Raw genomic sequence first — 24016 nt, 5'->3', positions numbered from 1 at the left:
GACATATTTTCTCATCTCTTTTTCACACATCAGCACCACCGCACAAAAAAACATGTCTTCTAGCGACTCTTCCTCCAACGGACCGGGCGACCTCCTCCAGATCCCTCTGGGGTCTGGGTGAACGCAACGGCCGCTATCTGACCGCCGAGCGTTCGGCTTCAAGGTCAACGCGTCGGCGTCCAGCCTGAAGAAGAAGCAGCGCTGGACGCTGGAGCAGAGCCTGGAGGACGGCAGCGCCGTGTTCCTGCGCTCACACCTGGCCGCTACCTGGCCACGGACAAGGACGGCACCGTGACGGCCGACCAGGAGACGCGGGGACACCCAGACTGTCGCTTCGTCATCGTGACGGACGACGACGACGCGTCGGGCCGCTGGTCGCTGCGCTCGGAGCCCCACGGCCGGTACCTGGGAGGCACGGAGGACCGCATCAGCTGCTGGGCGCAGAGCATCGGCCCCGAGGAGAAGTGGAGCATGCACCTGCCGTGCACCCGCAGGTATGTCGTTAATGTTCACCTAAAAATGACTTATTTTCTATCAATTATGAAGCCTTGAATTCATGGAGATTTTTTGGGTTATTGCCACATTCCTGAGACAATAATTTGATGACCGGTGACTGCTGGTCAGTAGACTAGTCGACTAGAGACTCTGCCTGTCATCAAATTATAGTCTTAGGAATGCGACTAAAACAAAAAAAAATACATGTGAACTCCTTCATACCTGCCAACCCTCCTTGATTCTCAAGGGGTCTCCTTGATTTCAACCATTCCTCCTTGGCTTGACGACTTCTTTTGATCTCGTCTTGATTTGGGGGATTCCAGCCGTTTTGCGTGGCAACCCGTGTCAAAGGCCCGCATAAGACCGCCCCGCCCCTACACTTGAATTGTGTTTAAAAAATATTGCCTGCATTTATTTCTGTATGCTTTTTAGGCTCCTTGTTAGGTATAGCCTGCCCTAACCAAAAGTGCACAGGCAGTTATGACAAATAACTGAACTAGGAGGACTTTAGCTTCAAAGAAATGAGAGAATGAGAGTCAATGACAATGACTGATACAATAATCAAAATTAATAATGTAGGCAGGCTACCATTAGCCTACCATACAGTACTATGGGCAAAACAGGCTAATCATGTATAGTTTCAAAAACGAATTAAATGGTGGAAACAGCAGACATACAATGGAGCTGATTCTGACGATTCTGCCAAAAATAATTACAAGTATCTCAAATGAATAGTGTAGCAGTAGTGGCTTAAGAGCGCTCTGTCTGATTACCAGAAGTCTAATATCTCCCCTTGGTCATGGAAGAATTCCCCTTGAGGCTAGTGGATAAGATGATGGGTTACTTTCCACACGGTTCAAATCCTGGGCATTACAATCCAATCAGGCGATTATGTAATAATCGTGCCAGGCCTAAATACCAGTGGTGTATAGTAACTAAGTACATTTACTCAAGTACTGTACTTAAGTACATTTTTTGGTATTTTCACTTTAGTGGAGTATTTCCAATTTTCTGTACTTTTACTTTTACTACTCCACTACACCTCAGAGGCAATATGGTACTTTTACTCCACTATAAATATATAAATATATAAAACTATAGTTACTAGTTACTTTTTAGATTTAGATTTTTATCACTAAACATACATTAACCACTTAAGCTCTCTATATATTTTGGCTATTTGAAAATAGCAGATCTACAAGCTCACAATGCGTCGCGACGCGAGTCACGCGACGCATTGTGAGCTTGTAGATCTGCTATTTTCAAAAGATTTGTATACATTTGAAAACTTGAATTGGGACATTCTGCATACTGAGTACTTTTACTTTTGGTACTTTAAGTATATTTTGATGGCAATACTTGTGTACTTTTACTCAAGTAACATTTTGAACACAGGCCTTTTACTTACTTACGTAACAGAGTATTTATCTAAGTACTTCTTCCACCACTGCTTATATATACCCTCAGGTCAACCTCTACAGCCTGGCGCGCAGCGCTTTGCCCATCTGAGCACTCATGGCGACCGCCAGGAGGTGTCGGCGGACCGGGACGTCCCGTGGGGGTCGATTCCCTGATCACGCTGGTGTACCGTGACGAGCGCTACCACCTGGAGACCTGCGACAACCGCTTCCTGCGGAACGACGGCGCCCTGGCGGCCAAGCCCGACCGGGACACGGGCTACCTGCTGGAGTTCCGCTCCGGCAAGGTGCAGTTCCGCGACTGCAACGGGCGCTACCTGGCGCCCTCGGGCCCCAGCGGCACCATCAAGTCCGGGAAGATCACCCGCGTGGGCAAGGACGAGCTGTTCGGCCTGGAGCGCAGCCACGCCCAGGTGGTGCTGACCTCCAGCAACGAGAGGAACGTCTCCACCAGGCAAGGTAAAAAGCAGTGGTTTTCAACCCTTTTTCATATCAAGGTCCATTATTTATTCGGTGTTTGAGCCACGGAACCACCGTTTGATGAGATTTAGCCTCTCAGACCCAAGACTTTGAATGTTTTGCTATCGTTGGATATGATTTTGTCCACAATTCCATGCTGTATTGATGTTGGTATCATAGGACTGATAACAAGCAATCGTTGATCAAAATAACAATTCTTTAATTAGGTAATGCAGATGTTTAACAGTAATTTAACTCTTGAGAGCGTAAAATTTACGCTCTCAAGACTTAAAGCACTCTGAAGAGTTACACTCTCAAGAGTTAAAGATCTAATAGGGGTCCATTTGGTTACCGACTCCATCATTTAGCTGGGGACCACCTGGAACCCCCTCAAGGACCACTGGTGGTCCCTGGACCACTGGTTGAGAACCACTGAGGTAAATAAATGAATAAACTAGAAAAGTGTGCTTCTTCGGAGCATAGGGTTCTCCGTCAGGCCGGGTTGTCTAGCCAGGGCCCGCAAACTTTGGTCATAGCCACTTGGAATGGGTATAGTATACTGTAAGTTTGATAACTTATACGTCTTGATCACATGACCCCAGAGATAATGTGTACCGATTTGTGTGAGTTTTGGACAAAATCTGTAGTAGTAGAGGCAACATTTGTGTTTTGAAGAAAACACACTATGAATTCTGGCACAAATTCCCGGGCCGATATGTTTACGTCATGATACAAGGAATCCAGGGGGGGAGGGGGATGTTGATTGTACGACCTACGGTTCAAGAGTTATTGGCCAAAACGTATGAAGTGGTCTGTTGTAGCGCCACCATGAGATTTGGGGAAAAAAATCGGATGGGGGTTTCTTCCTTGGCTTAGTAGTGGGAATATGTGTGCTTTCCCAGCAATTGGGAGCTGCATTCATGTGTGGCATTTTGTGCAGAAAGGCCACCCCCACAAGCTCTGGAAGCCAATCGTAATGGAATGTGAGAAATGTGACAGATTCGTCTTGATCACATGACTACAGAGACCGATTTGCGTAAAATCTATGAATGAATGCATGAATGCTTATACTGCAGGTTAGCTGCAGGACCTGGATGCAAAGGAATGGGGGGAAGTGAACATATGTTACACTTATAAGCCAGATCTATGCTCCGTACAGCGGTGTGCCGGTGTTCAAAAGAACAGATCTACAAGCTTTTGAGCTGTAGGATACATACAGGCCTACACTCCTTTCCCATGAAGTCACCGTGTCATGTCTCACTGGGCACTCACACAGCTGTTGAATGAGTATGCAGGGCAACTGTGTGTGTGTGTGTGTGTGTGTGTGTGTGTGTGTGTGTGTGTGTGTGTGTGTGTGTGTGTGTGTGTGTGTGTGTGTGTGTGTGTGTGTGTGTGTGTGCGTGCGTGCGTGCGTGCGTGCGTGCGTGCGTGCGTGCGTGCGTGCGTGCGTGCGTGTGTCTGTCCGTGCATGCGTATCAACAGATTAGACCCTCGCGGTTTCTCATTTCTCCTCCACAGATTGATGACTTGTCTTTCCCTTCCCCTAGTCTGTGTGTGTGTGTGTGTGTGTGTGTGTGTGTGTGTGTGTGTGTGTGTGTGTGTGTGTGTGTGTGTGTGTGTGTGTGTGTGTGTGTGTGTGTGTGTGTGTGTGTGTGTGTGTGTGTGTGTGTGTGTGTCTCTGTCTGCACCATGTGTTTTTCATTATCATGCTGCTTGGCTCTCCTCCTCTCTTTTCTATCCCCCCCCTTTCAGATCAAACCCGCCTCTCTCTCTCTCTCTTTTTCCTTCTTTCATCATCCCCTCGCTTTCCTGCAGTAATTCTATCCACATTTTGTGGCCAGGGTTGAAGTGGAAGGACCACTAGTATTATTCACCAGTATACTCGTCTCATCTGGCTGCTCTAAAATAGAGAGATGTAACAGTGCAGTACTATTAGGGAGAGCCCAGCGACATCCTCCCATAATGGAGACGTGTGGTTTTTAGGTTATATACACACCATGACCCTGTCTGTCTGTCTGCTCTCTAATCTCTATGTGTCTGACAGTTCACTACTGTAGTTTAGAGTGGACAGTCAATATCCATTATACCTAATGCATGTGTATTTGTCTTTGTCTGTGTTTGTGCTTGCCTGTGTTTGTGTCTCCTTGTGTTTGTCGCTCTGTGTGTGTGTGTGTGTGTGTGTGTGTGTGTGTGTGTGTGTGTGTGTGTGTGTGTGTGTGTGTGTGTGTGTGTGTGTGTGTGTGGGTGTGTGTGTGTGTGAGCAACCCCGATCTCATACAACACAGTGAAATAGCACAGATTGACATTCCGTACATAGACGACTAGAAACCCTGAAAAGCCGTGCATAGCCGCCTCGTATCCCCTCCATTGACTTTGTTACGTTTTGGACCATGTCGGAGGCGTGCAGTCTCAAGCGAACTGGAGCCACGTGAAGCACCACCGAGCGAGCTAAAGCGAGCGAGTTGCTATGCCGAACGTTGCGACGTTTGCTTGAGCCTACTCAGCGCCGTCCAAGTTATGTACCGATAGGCACAGAATGGTAAATCATGTTGTGGGGACTGCTCTGCTTCCGGGTTGCAACCCATGTTATTTCGCCGTGGGATTCGCGGCTCCTATGCACAGCTTTTCTGGTTTTCTAGTTGTCTATTTAGTATTCATGGAATTGTCAATCCGTGCTATTTCACCGTGTTCTGTGAGATCAGGCTGGTGTGAGACAGAAAGAGAGAGAGAGAGAGAGTTTATGAGAGATCATTGCAGGGTAAATGGGTTGTGGGCTCAACTTCCTCAGACTGTTTTTGCATGTATTGGCCACTATAAATAATAATAACAGAATAATACCTGATAATATTGATACAGGGGTTAGGGGCCAGGGTGCAGCCATTCTGACAAGTTAAAGCAATGGTTCCCAAACTGGGGGTTGGGTCCTCAAATGATTTTTTTTTAATGTTGGGGGGGGGGGGGGGGGGGGGGGTCCCCAGATGATTAGCTAAATTTGCAACATTGTTTTCTCTCTCAACAGTAAACAAACCAACAACATACAGTAGAAGTGTATATGGTATCAGCACATTTATAAAGTTACAATTTAATGACTTTTAAGACCTTTTAATAACACTAAAATAAAACAAATAATAAGACCATTACTATGTCATATTACCTCACAACACGAGGCGTCCCCAGTTCAATATGATTATTTCTGGGTTGTCACGTCCTGAAAGGTTTGGGAACTCTTGAGTTAAAGGACCGTGGTCTGACCAGACCATTGGTCTGGCATCATGTTCAGCTCATTGACTATGATTCACTGTATCTGCCCGCCATTTTTCAAAGCATTCTGTGGTTTGTTTGACCTTTTGAGGGAGCCACTGGATTCCATTTCATTTCAGCATGGTATGAACATTAGTAACTTGGAGAGTCTTGAAACTAGCTTGAGTATAGGTAATCAAGACCCAGATGGCAGTGGCCGAAATTTCGGTCATTTATTAAACTCAGTTAGCAGCATCTAGTACACTGGAGTGGGCAAATGTGACACCCGAGATTAATGCCAAACATCTACCGGTATCTTCTGTGTTTATTCCTACTAACAACAACATAACATGTTTAATGCAGTGGTGCAGATAGCAGACAGATTTTGCTGTTAGCAGAATCAATGAAATGTGCCTTAATGGGTTAATAGGAAAACAGTCTGCAGTATATTTATGCACAATAGGCTGAGGCTGTGAATAGACAATGAATGTATAGACAGTGGTATGGTCCTAATTAATAGACATTCAGTACTTTGCTAACTGATGTGCAGTATCTGAATCAGTTTTTATCCCTGACGCTCAATGTTCTACATGTAGGTGGGGAAGTAGAACCAGTGCTAACACAGGACAGTATATATAGACATGTATTTGGGCCAAAGACTCAAAAGAGGGCATGCCGGTGTCTACATTTATTTTCAGAAAGCCAAAGGACGGTTCAATTGGGGTGCTTTGTTCACGTAGGTAGGCTATGAAAAGGATGGTAACCCAATATCCTGCTAATAGAGATATATACACAATATACCAAAACAAAATGGATGACAGATTTGTGAATGCAGTGCATTCACACAAAAAAAGTCGTAGCTTTGTCACCGGTTGCCTTCGCCCATACAATTGATTGATTGATTGAATACTTTAACAGTTTACAAAAATTACAGAGGTACAGTTATACAAATTCCACATTTTGGTGGCATAACAGTAGAATTAATTCATCCCCATGTTTGTGCCGAATCTGGGGGGAATGAGATCAGTGGAGCTCCCTCTGGTGTTGTGCCTGTGGGCGTCAGTCAATCGTTTTAAGTAGTTTGACAGGTACATGTGACATGTGGTCCCTTGAGTATCTGGAAAACTAGGCCCATTGCAAGTTGCTGTACTCTGTCCTCTACCCCCAAAATGATATGTATTGCCCCCCCCCCCCCCCCCATCTAAAAATATATATTTCCAGGGACCCCCAGAATTTTTTAATAGCCAAGTATAAAAGGTTAAAGTGGTTAAAAGTATTGTGGCGCTATATTAACACATTTTGCTGGGGACCCTGGGGACCCCCCCCCCACACACACACTTTGAGAACCAAAGCTCTAAAATCTAAAATGAATATTAAATGTACCCATGGTCAATTGGTAGGCGGAGATATCAGATCGTGCTGGCTATGTGAGACTGCTTCTGATAGGCCCATACTATACCTCATGCATTTGCAGGGATGGACCTGTCGGCCAATCAGGACGAGGAGGGGGACCAGGAGGTCTTCCAGTTGGAGATGAGTCGTGCGGACAGGAAGTGTGCCTTCCGGACCGCCGCCGGGAAATACTGGACCCTGACGCCCACTGGAGGACTGCAGTGTACCGCCTCCTCCAAGTAAACACACACACACACACACACACACACACACACACACACACACACATACACACACACACACTTGAAATATTTATTTGTGTCCACGTAAACAGAAGTACAATACCTTGTACAAAGGACATAAACACTGCTTGTGCAGTCAGACAATAGGAAAACAGCCAGTTACAAAGTGCCGATTGAGGCTATGTGCGTGACATCATCGTACCCGGTAGTTATGGGGGAACACCTACTGAGTGGCAAAAAAAAAACTTTCTGGCCTTGACAGCCCATATATCCAAACAGAAAAGTCCTATCTGTATTAAACGACGTTAAACTCACCAACATTGCAGCTGTATGGAAATCTTGAATTATCTTCTCTCTTTCTATCTGCAAAGTTTTTGTTTCACAAAAATCCACCGTAGACATGTTTTGAGCTACTTTCTGTCAACAAATTCCCTGCAGGTGATTATTTTTCTAAGGGTTAGAGTTTGGAAGCGCTCGTTTTCAATAACGCAACATCCTGCATTATGTGCAATTTAGAAGTGTTTTCCAATGCTCCATGCTGCTCAATGTTTTGCCACTCAGTCTAGATGAGGGGGGGGCGTGTCCCGGTGAAAAAGTGACGCATGTGCATACTCTCTATAAGGCAGAACATTGTTACATACAATACAGTTGACATACTAGTCAGACACAGCAGACATCAATCATGGATAAAGGAAACAACGCCTCCTCCAAATTGAGCGGCTTCCTATAATAGCTGATACTGACACGTGAGCAGTACCTGGTTAACTGCTTGGCCCTCCTTTTGGAGAGGCCGGCCATTTGAAGACACACACACACACACACACACACACACACACACACACACACACACACACACACACACACACACACACACACACACACACACACACACACACACACACACACACACACACACACACACACACACACACACACACACACACACACATGCATCATGTTGAATATTATGTACATTAAGTTGGCACATGTTCATGCATCTCAAAGGCCGCTCGTTGTGTTTATGTGTACAACATCTCAGATCTGCCAATAGTTACTTTGAGCTGGAGTGGCATGAGGGGCACGTGTGTGTGCGTGCGGCCAACGGGAAGTACGTGACCGCCAAGAGGAACGGACAGCTGACCGCCAGTGTGGAGAATGCGGGTGAGTGCTCAGTAATTTTTTGCACAATTTTCCTTTACGACTTCAACATCCACCCAGCAGTGTAATATGATTTTATTTTTATTTGTTTGCAGGCCTTTGTTAGTGTGACCCCTCCAAGCTAAATTGTTTTTAATCCACCATACCATACTGTGTTCTTGTGTTAGGGGAATCGACAGTAAAGACCTTAAGGTCCCGTGTCCACTAAGATGTTTTTTTTCCAGAGCGCAGCGCATGTTTTTAATATAACGGAAGCACCGTGTTTTTTGGAAACTCCAGCAGGTTGGCATCGCGTTGGGCACATCTACCTTGTCTGCTGAAAGCTAAAACATGTTCAACTCGGGCGACTGGAAGCGCTGCCAGGCGAGCGCCTTGGTGTTTTCAGCCGAGAAAAAAAGCCCAGTGGACACAGGGCCTAACTTTACCTCAAGGATTCACAGATATCACACACACACAAAACATTTTGCCCAAACATAACCAGTTGACGATATAATGGACTTCAGAGTAGTGTTGATTTTGACAGCAAATTTTGATTTAGTTTTAGTCATAGTCTTTTGAATCAAATTCCATTTAGTTTTAGTCTTATTTTAGTCATCTGAAATGTTTTAGTCTTTGTCTAGTTTTAGTCGACTAAATATCATAAGATTATAGTCGACTAAATCTGCAGTTGATTTAGTCGACTAAAATGTATTTTGCCAGTGCCTTGATGGCGTCGTAATGGCTGATTTTACACTTTTCAGCATGCAACCATGCAACCATGCTGAAATAGCAGATCTACAAGCTCACAACGCGCGTTGTGAGTTTGTTGATCTGCTATTTTCAGAGTGCAACACCTGAGCGCAACCAAACATAAAATGACTTGTCTTTTAGTTCTAGTGGATCTCTTCTACACTAGTCCCTCACTAACATCTTAGCTTAGTTTTTATTTATTTATTATTTTTTTAAAGAGAGGGAGAAACAACTGCATTGAGAGCCCCTCTACCTCCCTCCCTCCCCGGTGAGCTGAACAGCTTTCTTGCTCACTCCCAGCCAGCCGGAGCTATAGCCCCACGTGAGGAAGGCTAGCCCACTTGGAGGCTGACGTGCGCAGAGCCTTCAAGCAGGTGAACATCCGTATTAAGGCTGCAATAAGGCCCCGATGTCATCCCGGGGGCCACGATCCCCAGAGCATGTGCGGTCGGAGCGGGGGCCAGCTGGACGGGAGTGTTTTGCTGATATTTTAACAACCTCTCCCTCTCCCAGGCTGTTGTCCCCGTGGGCTTCAAGATGTCCACCGTTGTGCTTGTCCCCAAGCACTCCAAGGTAACATGTCTGAACGACTGGAGACCTTGTCGCCACTCATCTCAATTGTCAGTAAATGCTTTGAGAGGTTGGTGAGGCGGGGCTATGTTTGTTCCATGCTGCCTGCCATGCTGGCTTGCCTGCTTGCTATGGCTCTCCGCACTGCCCTTTTCCCCACCTGGAAGGGAGTAACTTGAGATTCAAAACGGTAGTTCCTGCCCCATGCTCGACACAAAGCTGAGGGGTCTGGGCCTTTACCTGTGAAGCTGGATACTGGACTTCCTGTCAGGGCTGACGTCGTCGCCAGGATATGAGAATGAGCAGTCAATTAGTGTTGATTTAGACAGCACATTTTTTTTCAGTTTTAGTCATAGTCTTTTGATTCCAATTCCATTTAGTTTTAGTCATATTTTAGTCATCTGAAATGTTTTACTGTTAGTCTAGTTTTAGTCGACTAAAATATCTCAGAATCAGAATCAGAATCAGTTTTATTGTCACATCACAGGTTTACAAGGTAAAAGAGTGGGTGAAATTCTTTTTTGTACATCGTTCCCATCGCAACGTTAGTTTCCATAGAAAGAAGAGGGGGGGGGGAGAAGAAGAGGGTGGGGGGTAAGTGGGAAGGAGATCAAAACAAGAGAGCAACAGAAGGCCAGACAAGTTATCTAAGATTATAGTCGACTAAATCTACAGTTGATTTAGTCGACTAAAATGAATTCTGGCGGGTGCCTTGATGGCGTCGTAATGGCTGATTTTACACTTGGTTGCATGCTGAAAATAGCCGATCTACAAGCTCACAACGCGTCGCAGCGGGACGCGTTGTGAGCTTGTAGATCTGCTATTTTCAGAGCGCAACACCCGAGCACAACCAAACATTTTAGTCTAGTTTTTATTTGTTGACGAAATTGTCAATATATTTAGTCTTAGTCATCATAGCTTAGTTTTTATTTAGTTTTCGTCATTGAAAAAAGGTAGTCGACGAACATTTTTCGTCATAGTTTTAGTCGACGAAATCAACACTGCAGTCAATCACTTCAGAACCACTGACTAGGGGTGTCAAAATATATCGTCCCGAGATATATCGCGATATTAAAACGTGACGATATGTATATCTTACTGTATGGTGTGTGATATGAAATGTAAGCTTCCATCATAGTCAAGGCAAGGCAATTATGTTTCTGCACTGTCAAATAGGCCTACATCTAAAACTAAGATAGCATCAAAGTGACCCTCTCTGGTGTTATAGATTTTTGGGTTTGAGCTGTTGGACATATCTAGGCTACACTTGGTTGGTAGTAAGTGCTTAAAGTGCTTTATAAATAAAGCTCTTTAAAACTGACGATGATGGCCAATACTGATGATAGGCTACTTGATATTTTAAAAATAATGATAATAATAATAATAATAATAATAATAATAATAATAATAATAATAATAATAATAATAATAATAATAATAATAATAATAATAATAAATGTAATAATAATAAAAGTAATAATATTGTATCTCTTCTACTCTCTGTACACACGACTGCATAGCTATGTGCAGCTCCAACACTGATGACAGGACAGCCACCCAGCGTTGCCAAGTCTGCTTATTATAAGCGCCTTTGGGCTTTTTTTCCTGTAAAGTTACTCGTAAATGTAGGAAGTTGTGGGTTGCGGTTGTTTTTGGGCTTGTTTTTTATGAGCTTACATTTGATTGGCGAATCGTCAGTGTGGCTTAATTCCCGAGAGAGCCTGCTGCTGCAGTTCTCTGATCCTAGATCAGCCTAAATCGTAGTTACACAGTACTCCATGCGTTTCCCTCCTCCTGATCAGCCCTGAGAACGTACGGGTCTTGTTTGTTTCGCCCGGGTATTCCAACCCAGGCCCAACTGACGATAATAAAACAAAATGGTGGAATAACTTGGTAACACACTGCAGGCAAGTTGACTACCTTAATTTGCCATCATGAACCAAACCCTAACAGTAACAAAACAAAAGCGGATGATGTAGGCTACTGCGTATTAAGGTTGAACGAGATTTGATTGATTGATGTATTGATGTATTGATGTATTGATTGATTGATTGATTGATTGATTGATTGATTGATTGATTGATTGATTGATTGAATACTCTGTCCTCTACCCTGAGCCATCCCACCCTAGCATAATGAGCATGGGTTAGAAAAGTCTTGGGTGTGAGGTCTAGTAGTAGTCCGATTTGTTTGTTTTGAGAGGTCTGTAGTTTTGATTTTAGTGCCTTTGAGGTGCTAGAGTACCATGAGGTGCATGGTTAGTCAAAATTGACATTGGATGAGTTCTCCAGCTGGTGTCCTCACGAGGAGATCCTGCCCAAAATTCGTATTTTCTGGTTGACTTTCTTGATTACTTTTGTTTTGCCATTATATCACCGGAAAGATTGTTATCTAAAATACAAAACCCAGATACGTAATCTCTTCTTTCCTTGTGATAACAAGGACCCAGACATACTCAGACTATAGTTTGTTTATGTAGTCTAGTATGACGGAGTCACGTACCAAGCAGATCATTCATCCATCGTCCTGACTTTATTCTATTGTTTTTGGCAAGTGACACCTCTGCGTGAGTAGAGAGTAGATATGCTTTAGGACAGTGGTTCTCAAAGTTGGGTCCGGGGACCCCCAGGGGTCCTTGAGGGAGTTCCAGGGGGTCCCCAGCTAAATGATAGATATTTAGGAACCAAATGGACCCTTATGGGTCTGTAACTCTGAGAGCGTACAAATGTACACTCTCATTTGTACACTCTCAGATTTAAATTAACATTGATTTTACAACATGAATTGGGGTCACAGAGATATAGTGCAGCGGCTAAAAGCAATATTTTGGGAGAATCGTTCACTTGGTGATACAAGCGTGAAACTTGGTACAGATCATCTTTAGAGGTCATTTATCGATTTTTTTAATCGAGCCACTTGAAAATCAAAGATGGCGGCCATTTTTCAAGATGGCCGACATCTTAGTGGGCAGTTAAGTGATATGATGGTTTATTTGGTGATACAAGCATAAAAATTGGCATGAGCAGTCTCTGTGGGTCACTTGACAATAGGCCACCCACAGCTACTTGAAATTTCAAGATGGCGGCCATTTTTCAAGATGGCCAACACTTTAGTGGAGCAATTAAGTTATATAATGGTTTATTTGGTGATACAAGCATGAACATTGGCATGAGCAGTCTCTGTGGGTCACTTGACAATAGGCCACCCACAGCTACTTGAAATTTCAAGATGGCGGCCATTTTTCAAGATGGCCAACACTTTAGTGGAGCAATTAAGTTATATAATGGTTTATTTGGTGATACAAGCATTACATTTGGCATGAGCAGTCTCTAAGGGTTGCTTGACAAGAAAACACTCCCAGCCACTTTACATTTCTATTTTCAAGATGGATCCTCAAAAGATACATTTTCTCATAGAAATGTATGTTTTTTTTTCTTTAAGGACGATTATACGATTATTATTATTATGCTAAAGAACAACTTTTAACACATCACAATATAGTTGTGTTGATTTGTTGATCATAGATAGATTAGATAAGAGTGAATATCTGCACTACCAGGGCACACTGGTGATATATCACTGCTGTTAAACTCAGAGTGGGGTTCAATGTCAGCTAATTGAAAGTTGGTATCCCAAATGCTGTCTAATTTACCCCAAAACAGTTAGATAGCCGCACCTGAATTGACAGGTTGTGCCAGCACGGGAGAGCCGAGCCAAGGTTAATGGGGTTTTAGTTAACCGGATGGTGTACAGATCGCTCAGGATTTAAATGGCATTGGATGAACGATCGAACTAAGTGTAGGGTTAAGGCACGAACTTAGTTGTATCCCATACATCAAAGTGCTTGGTAAAAGGTGGTAAAAGGATAAACCCTCGGCCTCTGCCTATGCTGCAGACATGGCAGAAGCCATCATAACAGTTGTGAAAACTAACTGGGACAGATGTTTAATTTGTCAGCAGGTCACCAAGGAAAAACTCATTCAGCCGAGTTTATTCAACAGAGAGCACGATCGTACTGGTTATGATACCATTGCAAGAAATGTTCCATTATTTCATAAGATCAATGCTCTGCCTATCTTACTTAGTCCAACCCGACTAGATGAAGGTGATGGCATAGAAAGCACATCGACAAGAAACAGAGCAAAATATAATTCAAGCTGTAAACTTAGGTTCAACAACACAGAGCTGGAAAGGGCCCAAAAGAGAGCATCTACATCTGCTGAAGACACTGAAGATACCAAAGATATCCATGTCAAGAGGCCAAGAAGATCTAATGTATGACCGGTCCAGCGATGTCACAACTGTGAACGAGGCCAGGCTTGATCTCTTTGCCAGAAAGCAAAGACAATATGACTTGATCCCACCAACTCAAGCAGCACTCAAAGAGCATGCCAAACATGCTTCTTATGAGGCTGGATACGTGTGGGGACAGGCATTGAAGCGACATCCACAAATGCAGAGCCCATCTGACTGGGGATGGGTGGAACAGGACGAGAAGTGGAAAGTCTTCTGGACTCCACTTCCACCTATTGCGGAGAGTTGTTGGGAGTTGACCAAATGTGGGTGCTCCAAGGCATGTACTGGAAGGTGTAACTGCTTCAGATATGGACTCAGTTTCACATGCCTATGTAGTTGCCCCTGCTAGAACCTATTTGCATGTTTATTTTGCCAGAGTTATTCCCTGTTGTCCTCTGTGTTTTCAAGTGGAGGCCTATGGCTCGGCTTCCCCTCGTCACATCGACGCATCATGTTTTACTTTTTATCTAGTCTATTACTGTGTAATTTTCAGTTGTTACTTTGTAACATTGCTTCCACTGCCTTCCACTGCCATATCTAACAGTGAAGCACATTTTCAGTTTAGTTCCTTAGTATCGTTTGTCATGGTCCGTGGCTATTGCCATTCAGTATTAGCCATTACTCATAATTTTGGAGCACTGTCCGTTCAGCACCACAACTGTGCTTATCAGCACCACAACTGTGCTAATTTATTCATCTTATTTTTTGTTTCCCCACCCCTTAGTATTTATTTGACACATGTAATGGCTGTTAGTTTAAAAAAACCAATATATATATATATATATATATATATATATATATATATATATATATATATATATATATATCCTCCCTTGTGACTGTTACCTTGTCGTGGTAAGGGAGCTTGTTTAGGCCTACCTCAGTGAACCCTGAGAGCTATGCCGGTGGGAGGCAACTCCTGACAGGTCTTACCAAACTGGACAGGTCGTGGGCGAGGAGTCAGACAAAACACAGTCAAACAACCTCTCTTGACAGAGCTTTTTGAGGAACCCAATACATTTCTATGAGAAAAGGTATCATTTAAAGATTGACATCTTGAAATTTCAAGTGGCTGTGGGCGGTTTCTTGTCAAATGACCTTTTGAGACGGCTCATGGCAATTTTCATGCTTGTATCACCAACTAAATGATTTCTTAAGCTTAACTAGTCCACTAAGGTGGTGGCCATCTTGAAAAATGGCCGCCATCTTGACATTTCAAGTAGCTGTGGGTGGCTTATTGTCAAGTGACCCACAGAGACTGCTCATGCCAATTTTCATGCTTGTATCACCAAATGAACCATTATATAACTTAAATGCTCCACTAAAGTGTTGGCCATCTTGAAAAATGGCCGCCATCTTGAAATTTCAAGTAGCTGTGGGTGGCGTATTGTCAAGTGACCCACAGAGACTGCTCATGCCAATTTTCATGCTTGTATCACCAAATAAACCATCATATCACTTAACTGCCCACTAAGGTATCGGCCATCTTGAAAAATGGCCGCCATCTTGGATTTTTGAGTGGCTCGATTAAAAAAGTCAAAGAGTTGACCTAAAGGAATGTTCATGCCAATTTTCACGCTTGTATCACAAAGTGAACGATTGTTCCTACTATCCGCTCTACTAATAGAAATGCCATCAAATGGGGGTCCGTAGCCTAATGCATGTCAAACTGGGGGTCCTTGAAATTAAAATGGTTGAAAATCACTGCTATATCCGTAAAAATCTTCTCTTATGGGGGTCCTTGGCATATCATTTCAAATGGGGGTCTGTGGGCTAATAAATGTCAATTTGGGGGTCCTTGACCTGAAAAGGTTTGAGAACCACTGCTTTAGGAAACTATAAACTCAGGAACTGTGCATTGAATCTTTGATAAAGTGGAAAGATGCGCCGCGCTAACGTAGCAAGATGTAATGGCCGATCAAAGGTAGGGTGATTTTCTTTGGTTAAAATAAGTATTAAATAGCTCTATATTCTGATAGTAATCATTGGTATAGAAAGAGTGTTTGTTCAGTAACAGGCCGTCTCCATGTCTCTCCAGCTCTATATTAAACAGAAAATGCATTTTCGGGTTAGGATACCAATTTTATCCAATCAGGATAGAGAACTCAGTCAGGATACAGATTATTAAACAAGTGAAATTGGAAGTGATGACACAAAGAAATGAGCAGACAAAATTGGAACTGGAACACTATAAAAAGAAAGCTGATAAATGGGTACTCTCTTCTGATTGGCTGAAATGTTGTCACCTACCTGAAAATGTATTTTCTGTTTATCAAAGAGCCGGAGATACAGGGATACTCCTGTTACTGAACAAACACTCTATAGCAATGATTACTATCAGAATATATTGCTTTAACCTTTTAACAAGAACCTTTTTGTTTTAACCAAAAAATATCACTTACTCTACCTTTGATTTATTTAATCATTTGGCCGGGCCGGTCACGGAGGCCGACCAAAAACATTGCCTATAGCGGAAACCCTGCTCGGGATTGGGACATTCTACAGCACCACCAACCAAGCACTTAAAAAAGGCTAAGCGGATCGTCATAGAGACACTTCCCACCCCACGGCCACAATCTGGTCATGCTGCTACCGTCAGGCAGGCGACACCACAGGATTAAATGGTGAACCAAGAACAGACTAAGGGACAGTGTCCAGTGTTGCCATGTCCGCTTATTATAAGCGACTTTGGGCTTGTTTTTCTGTAAAGTTGCTTGTAAATATTGGTAGTTGCGGGTTGCGTTTTTTTTGGGGATTGTTTCTAAAGTGTTGGGCTTGTTTCCTAATGTTGTTTAAACCAGTGGTTCTCAAACATTTTCATGACAAGGACCGCCAAAATTAATATGCATTTATCCACAGACCCCCAGTCCCCCATCTGAAAAGATGTTGTGCCACGGACATACAAGATGTGTGTATTTAAAATGTTTCAGAAATATTACAAATTAGTCAATCTTTTCTAGAAAAAAAACATCTATAAGCTCACAACACACGTCGCATCGCGACGCGTTGTGAGCTTGTAGATCGGCTATTTCCAAATAGTTGTCTGTGTGTGCTCATATGGGGCCCGTATAGTGGCTTCATTAGGGCTTGTTTTCATAGACCTGGTTACTTGTTTCTCTCACGAAATCTGGCAACACTGACAGTTTCCACAGCCAGGCCATTAGGCTGCTGAACAGGCGCTGAGCTCCTGTCGCCATGTCAGTCTTACATGCTCTCATTACACTGGCACTGTCACGTTATGTCTGACTGTGAACACACTCCCATTCCCATACATTTTATACATTCTTGATCTGCTGCCAATTCATGTATTTTATTTGAACAAGAGACTGACGTACTCTTGTCTTTATTCTTTTGAGTACACACTTTATGTATATTAGATAACTAGATCTTTGTTTTAATATTTGATTCGTTTTCTTAACTTTTATTCTTATAGAGGCTTTGTGCGTGACATCATCGTACCCGGAAGTTATGCGGGAACGCCTGCTGAGTGGCAAAAAGCTACTTTCTGGCCTTGACAGCCCATACATCCAAACAGAAAAGTCCTATCTGATTGTATTAAACAATGTTAAACTCACCAACATGGCAGCTGTACGGAAAGCTTGAATTATCCTCTTTCTATCTGCAAAGGTTTTGTTTCATAAAAATCCACCGTAGACATGTTGTTATGAGCTACTTTCTGTCGTGCAGGTGATTATTTTTCTAAGTGTCAGAGTTTGGAAGCGCTCCTTTTCAATAACTCAACGTCCTGCTGCCTCGTGCATTATGTGACATTTAGAAACAGGTGGTAGGAAGGAGTGATTTCCAACGAGCGCTTCCAAACTCCAACGCTCCATGCTGCTCAATGTTTTGCCACTTAGTCTAGATGAGGTGGGCGTGTCCCGGTGGAAAAGTGACGCATGTGCATACTCTTTATTATTATAAAAAATGTAACTGCAGTTCTTGGGAAGCTTTGCTCAAACAAGTAATCTTTTACAGCTGCAAACTAGTGATGTGACAGTAAAATGAAGCTGAAGTTGTTTTTTCTCTCTCTAGGGGAGGCCGAGCAGTTCCTGATGAAACTGATCAACCGTCCAATCATCGTGCTCCGCGGCGAGCACGGCTTCATTGGCTCTCGTAAGGCCGGCATCGCGACCCTGGATTCCAACCGCGCCACCTACGATGTCTTCCAGCTCGAGTTCCACAATGGAGCTTACTGCATCAAAGGTGTGTGTTGGTTTGGGTATGAGAGAGACAGAGAGAGAGTAGTGCCATATTAAAGGAGTAGTTCACCCCAAAAAATACTTATTTTCTATCAATTACCATGAAGCCTTGAATTCATGGAGATTTTTTTTGTTTTTGTCGCATTCCTGCGCCAATAATTTGATGACCCATGAAGACTGGCGAAGTTTATCAGGTAGGAGAAGAGTAGGAGACTCAAAGAGTAGGAGACTCAAAGAGTAGGCCATCCGGTCATCAAATTATCAATCTGGGAACCCATCTGCAAAATAAAATAAAATTCAATTTCAATTTCAATTGGCCTCTGGGGAACGTTGTAATGGTAGTTGCCGACAGATTCAGCTGCGGAGCTCTGAATCTGTCTTGAGAGATTAGCAAATTATTGGTTTAGGAATGTGACAAAAACAAAAAAGATCAAGGCTTCATGGCGTGTGTAATTGATTAAGATTTGTTTTGGGGGGTGAACTACTCCTTTAAAAATGACACTCACAGTTTGATTTAGCACCGTACTGTATGTGTTTTGGAGAAGGACAGTGTCTTCACCTTGATAAAAACACAATGAAGAAACTTCAAGCTGAAATCTAGAGCTTATTTTAATGAATGAAATGTTATTATAACCAATCTGTATGGTAGATTATGATACAATATAACTAGCACGTCTGCCAGTGGTTGGAGGTGGTTCTCGCCTACTCTTCACATTGAGACATTTAGATCCTGCTGTCAGGTAGGACACTCGCTGTTTGACAAGTAGCCCTGCCTGAATATCATACGCCCATAGTCTCTCGCTGTTCACTATAGAGGGTATGCGCATGCTTAAAGTGAATGGCACATCGAGTGGCAAAGCGAGTGGCAAAGCAACATGCAAAGTGAGTTTAACATTGTTTAATGTTGTTTAATGCAATCAGATATGACTTTTCTGTTTGGATGCATGGGCTGTCAAGGCCAGAAAGTATTTTTTTGACACTCAGTAGGCATTCCTGCATAACTTCCGGGTTTGATGATGATGTCACACACATACCCTCTATAGGCAATTATTTATTTATTTACTTGGCACTGAATGAGTTAAGAGTTGGACAATATCAGAATAATCCAGGGCCGGATTAACCCTTCGTGGTGCCCTGTGCTACGACCCGTTTCGGTGCCCCCCGGGACCGTTTTGTCAGCGGGGGGAGGGGGGGGAAGAAGCGCGGAAAGAATTGACGCTGCACCAGCGTTTTAGCGCTCCTTCAGCAGCAGCTGCTTCTAGATTTCGGCGCTTTTCGGCGATAGTTCTGTCTTCTTTCACTTTCTCCACACCGTTTGGTGCCCCCCCAAGGTTGGTGCCCTGTGCTTCAGCACCTAAAACACTAAGCTGGCACTGCACTGGGAATATCGGATATCGGTAAAAAAAAAAGCCAATAACGGACATCCCTACCTTATAGAATGAAAACCCTCATAAACGTGTGTGTGTGTGTGTGTGTGTGTGTGTGTGTGTGTGTGTGTGTGTGTGTGTGTGTGTGTGTGTGTGTGTGTGTGTGTGTGTGTGTGTGTGTGTGTGTGTGTGTGTGTGTGTGTGTGTATTCAGACTCCCAGGAGAAGTACTGGTGCGTGGCAGAGGACACGTCGGTGGTGTGTGGCAGTGCCACGCCCGTCCAGTTCCTCTTTGAGTTCTGTGACGTCAACAAGATGGTGATCCGCGCCCCGGGGGGCAAGTACCTCAAAGGAGACCACGCCGGGGCCCTGAAGGCCAGCGCGGACTCGTTGGACAGCGCCACCTTGTGGGAATACTGAGGAATACAAGCGCGCGGTGGCAAAACGACACATGACTTCATCATCATGTAATATTATGCTTCAAAGTATTGGTATGTGTGTGTATGTGTGTGTGTATGTGTGTGCATGTGCGTGTTCGTGCGTATGTGTGTAGATGGGTATTCGCAGTGGTGAAAAAAAATAAAATAAAAATTACTTAAGTAAAAGTATCAATAGTGCAATGTAGAAATACTCCGTTACAAGTAAAAGTCCGGAATTCTAAATTTACTTGAGTAAAAGTACAAAAGTAATGGTATCATATGTACTTAGAGTACCAGAAGTAAAAGTGCTCATTATGCAGAATGTCCCATTTCACACGTTTTCAAATGTATAAAAATCTTTTGAAAATAGCAGATCTAGCTTGTAGATCGGCTATTTTCAAATGGCCGAAATGTATATAGGGCTGAAGTGGTTAGTGTATGTTTTGTAATAATAATCAAAATCTACAAAGTAACTAGTAACTGAAGTTTTCAAATAATTGTAGTGGAGTATTAGTACAATATTTGGATCCGAGATGTAGTGGAGTAGATATAAAAGTATTGGAAATTGGAAATACTCAAGTAAAGTACAAATACCTCAAAATTGTACTTAAGTACAGTACTTGAGTAAATGTACTTAGTTACTTTACACCACTGTGTGTGTGTGTGTGTGTGTGTGTGTGTGTGTGTGTGTGTGTGTGTGTGTGTGTGTGTGTGTGTGTGTGTGTGTGTGTGTGTGTGTGTGTGTGTGTGTGTGTGTGTGTGTGTGTGTGTGTGTGTGTGTGTGTGTGTGTGTGTGTGTATTCAGACTCCCAGGAGAAGTACTGGTGCGTGGCAGAGGACACGTCGGTGGTGTGTGGCAGTGCCACGCCCGTCCAGTTCCTCTTTGAGTTCTGTGACGTCAACAAGATGGTGATCCGCGCCCCGGGGGGCAAGTACCTCAAAGGAGACCACGCCGGGGCCCTGAAGGCCAGCGCGGACTCGTTGGACAGCGCCACCTTGTGGGAATACTGAGGAATACAAGCGCGCGGTGGCAAAACGACACATGACTTCATCATCATGTAATATTATGCTTCAAAGTATTGGTATGTGTGTGTATGTGTGTGTGTATGTGTGTGCATGTGCGTGTTCGTGCGTATGTGTGTAGATGGGTATTCGCAGTGGTGAAAAAAAATAAAATAAAAATTACTTAAGTAAAAGTATCAATAGTGCAATGTAGAAATACTCCGTTACAAGTAAAAGTCCGGAATTCTAAATTTACTTGAGTAAAAGTACAAAAGTAATGGTATCATATGTACTTAGAGTACCAGAAGTAAAAGTGCTCATTATGCAGAATGTCCCATTTCACACGTTTTCAAATGTATAAAAATCTTTTGAAAATAGCAGATCTAGCTTGTAGATCGGCTATTTTCAAATGGCCGAAATGTATATAGGGCTGAAGTGGTTAGTGTATGTTTTGTAATAATAATCAAAATCTACAAAGTAACTAGTAACTGAAGTTTTCAAATAATTGTAGTGGAGTATTAGTACAATATTTGGATCCGAGATGTAGTGGAGTAGATATAAAAGTATTGGAAATTGGAAATACTCAAGTAAAGTACAAATACCTCAAAATTGTACTTAAGTACAGTACTTGAGTAAATGTACTTAGTTACTTTACACCACTGTGTGTGTGTGTGTGTGTGTGTGTGTGTGTGTGTGTGTGTGTGTGTGTGTGTGTGTGTGTGTGTGTGTGTGTGTGTGTGTGTGTGTGTGTGTGTGTGTGTGTGTGTGTGTGTGTGTGTGTGTGTGTGTGAAACGGAGAACAGAGCTGCTAAACTGGAAATCATGGCGCCAAGGTTTTTTCTCTGTGGAATATAAATATCACTGAACTGAACTTATCTCCTCTATTGGGCTTAATACTGGAGACATGGACCTCATGTGACCTTGGTTAAATGAGAGGAGGAATGATGATCATCTCTGATTAGAACTAATTGGTTTTTCTAGTTCCTGAACCAGTGGAACTGGATTAAAGTAAAAAAGGCTTTGCTGTGAGCGGTATATCTGGTCTTTGGTTTTACTACTGGTGTAAATGAGAACTCTTAATGCTCCTGATTATAAACCTCTCCTGATAAATGTACTTGTCGTGGTGTAAAAGTGCAGACTATTCCAATAGTGCAGGGGTCTTCAACATGGGGGGGGGTCCGGAACGGGACCCCTAGCGGGTCCTCAGAGTGACTACAGGGGGTCCGCCGAATCTTTTGTGTGATGATCTTTAGCCGAAATCGTTAGCCGTTAGCCGAAAATAGCAGATCTACAAGCTCACAACGCCTCGCGCTGCGAGGCGTTGCGAGCTTGTAGATCTGCTATTTTCAGAGAGTTTGGTGTAGAGGGAAAAAGAGCGGACCAGTCTGAAAAATACACATGAACATGAATCCAACATATGAATAGAATATATAATGTGTGTCAAACAAGTGAAATCTACTAAATCTATGAAAAGGTTTAATCTGCAACACAGTTTTATACAACATGTAATGGTCCCTGCTTCATCTCTCTCTCAGCTAACGGGGTCCTTGGCCTGAAAAACGTTGAAGACCCCTGCATTTTGTATCATATTGCTGCTTGCTTGCTCATATTGCTGCTTCTATAAATGCCTCTCTCGCCTTGCTTTCTCGCCTCGCCTCTCTCTCTCTCTCTCTCTCTCTCTCTCTCTCTCTCTCTCTCTCTCTCTCTCTCTCTCTCTCTCTCTCTCTCTCTCTCTCTCTCTCTCTCTCTCTCTCTCTCTCTCTCTCTCTCTCTCTCTCTCTCTCTCAGTCAGTCATGAGACACATTGGATAAAGGGATGATGCCAGATTTACGTACATTATGGTGCTTGTAAATAATGCTTTCTTTGTTCGCCGAGGACTTCACTAACACAGAAAAATCATGGAAACTTTTAAGTGCAAAAGCATGCCGATGTTCATAGGAATGAAATTAGAAGGGCTGCAGAGAAGGGCCACAGTTCTGACTATAGCGTCCCCGCCCACATTCCCACTATCACTACTATTTCCTGCTAACCTCAGTGGAAGGAGCATAGTGACCAGTGTTGCCAGATTCTGTGAGAGAAATAAGCGACTAGGCTGCATGAGCACTTTTAAATCTACGGTATATACATTGGATATTTGAAAATAGCCGATCTACAAGGTAGTAGAAAAAAAGTAGAAAAATATTCCAATTATTTTGTAAACATTTTAACGACACAAACTTGTATGGCGGGGTCCCTAGCACAAAATATTTTCAGATGGGGGTCTGCGGACAAATACATATTAATTTGAGGGTCCTTGATATGAAAGCTTAGAGCCATTGGTTTAAACAACATTTGGAAGTAGACCCAAATAAGCAACTACACTTTAGAAACAAGCACAAAAAAACACCAATATTTACAAGTGAGAAAAACAAGCCCAAAGTCGCTTACAATAGGCAGACATGGCAACACTGATAGTTACACTAAATGGGCTGGGTTTTATAGCTCTCTCCTTACTTGACCCTCTCCATTGAACTCAATCAGTTTTTAATCTCTTTTGAGAGGGAAGGAAGGAGATGAAGAAGTGGGCTCAAGCTTGATTTATACTCCATCGCACAACTTTTGTCGCTTGCCAAAAAGCACAGATCTACAAGCTAAGTTAGCCAACAATGCGTCACATTGCACATTGTTTAAATTAAACCCTACCTGGAGCTGGGGGTATTAGACAAAGTCGATTGTTATGAGTCCAAGAACCTGCATGCATTGCGCACAGTCACACACACACACACACACACACACACACACACACACACACACACACACACACACACACACACACACACACACACACACACACACACACACACACACACACGCACACATTTTAACAATTTATTCATGTCCACACAAAGGAGAGCATACAAGGACACAAATACAGGTACAGGTTAAGGTTATTTAACCTGTTTGATTACAAAATCATGGCGTATGTCTTCATGATACAATAAGCATGTCACTCAGTACTCTATGGGTATAAGTAACATCGTCTCTCGGCCA

General features: G+C 43.1%; 1 pseudogene across 1 annotated transcript; it reads left to right on the top strand.

Moving 5' to 3' along the window:
* The first annotated feature begins 52 nt into the window (after positions 1–52).
* Positions 53–20462, top strand: LOC308106253 (fascin-like; annotated as a pseudogene). The gene is made up of 6 exons (XR_013935060.1): positions 53–494; positions 1963–2372; positions 7087–7243; positions 8286–8407; positions 18032–18202; positions 19779–20462. The product of XR_013935060.1 is annotated as a fascin-like (transcript).
* The last annotated feature ends 3554 nt before the right edge of the window (positions 20463–24016 follow it).

The sequence above is a fragment of the Gymnoscopelus braueri genome (assembly GCF_963280865.1).
Source record: "Gymnoscopelus braueri genome assembly, chromosome: 2".
Classification (NCBI taxonomy): domain Eukaryota; kingdom Metazoa; phylum Chordata; class Actinopteri; order Myctophiformes; family Myctophidae; genus Gymnoscopelus; species Gymnoscopelus braueri.
Note: the sequence above shows the minus strand (reverse complement) of the source record. Positions and strands in the feature narration are given on the sequence as shown.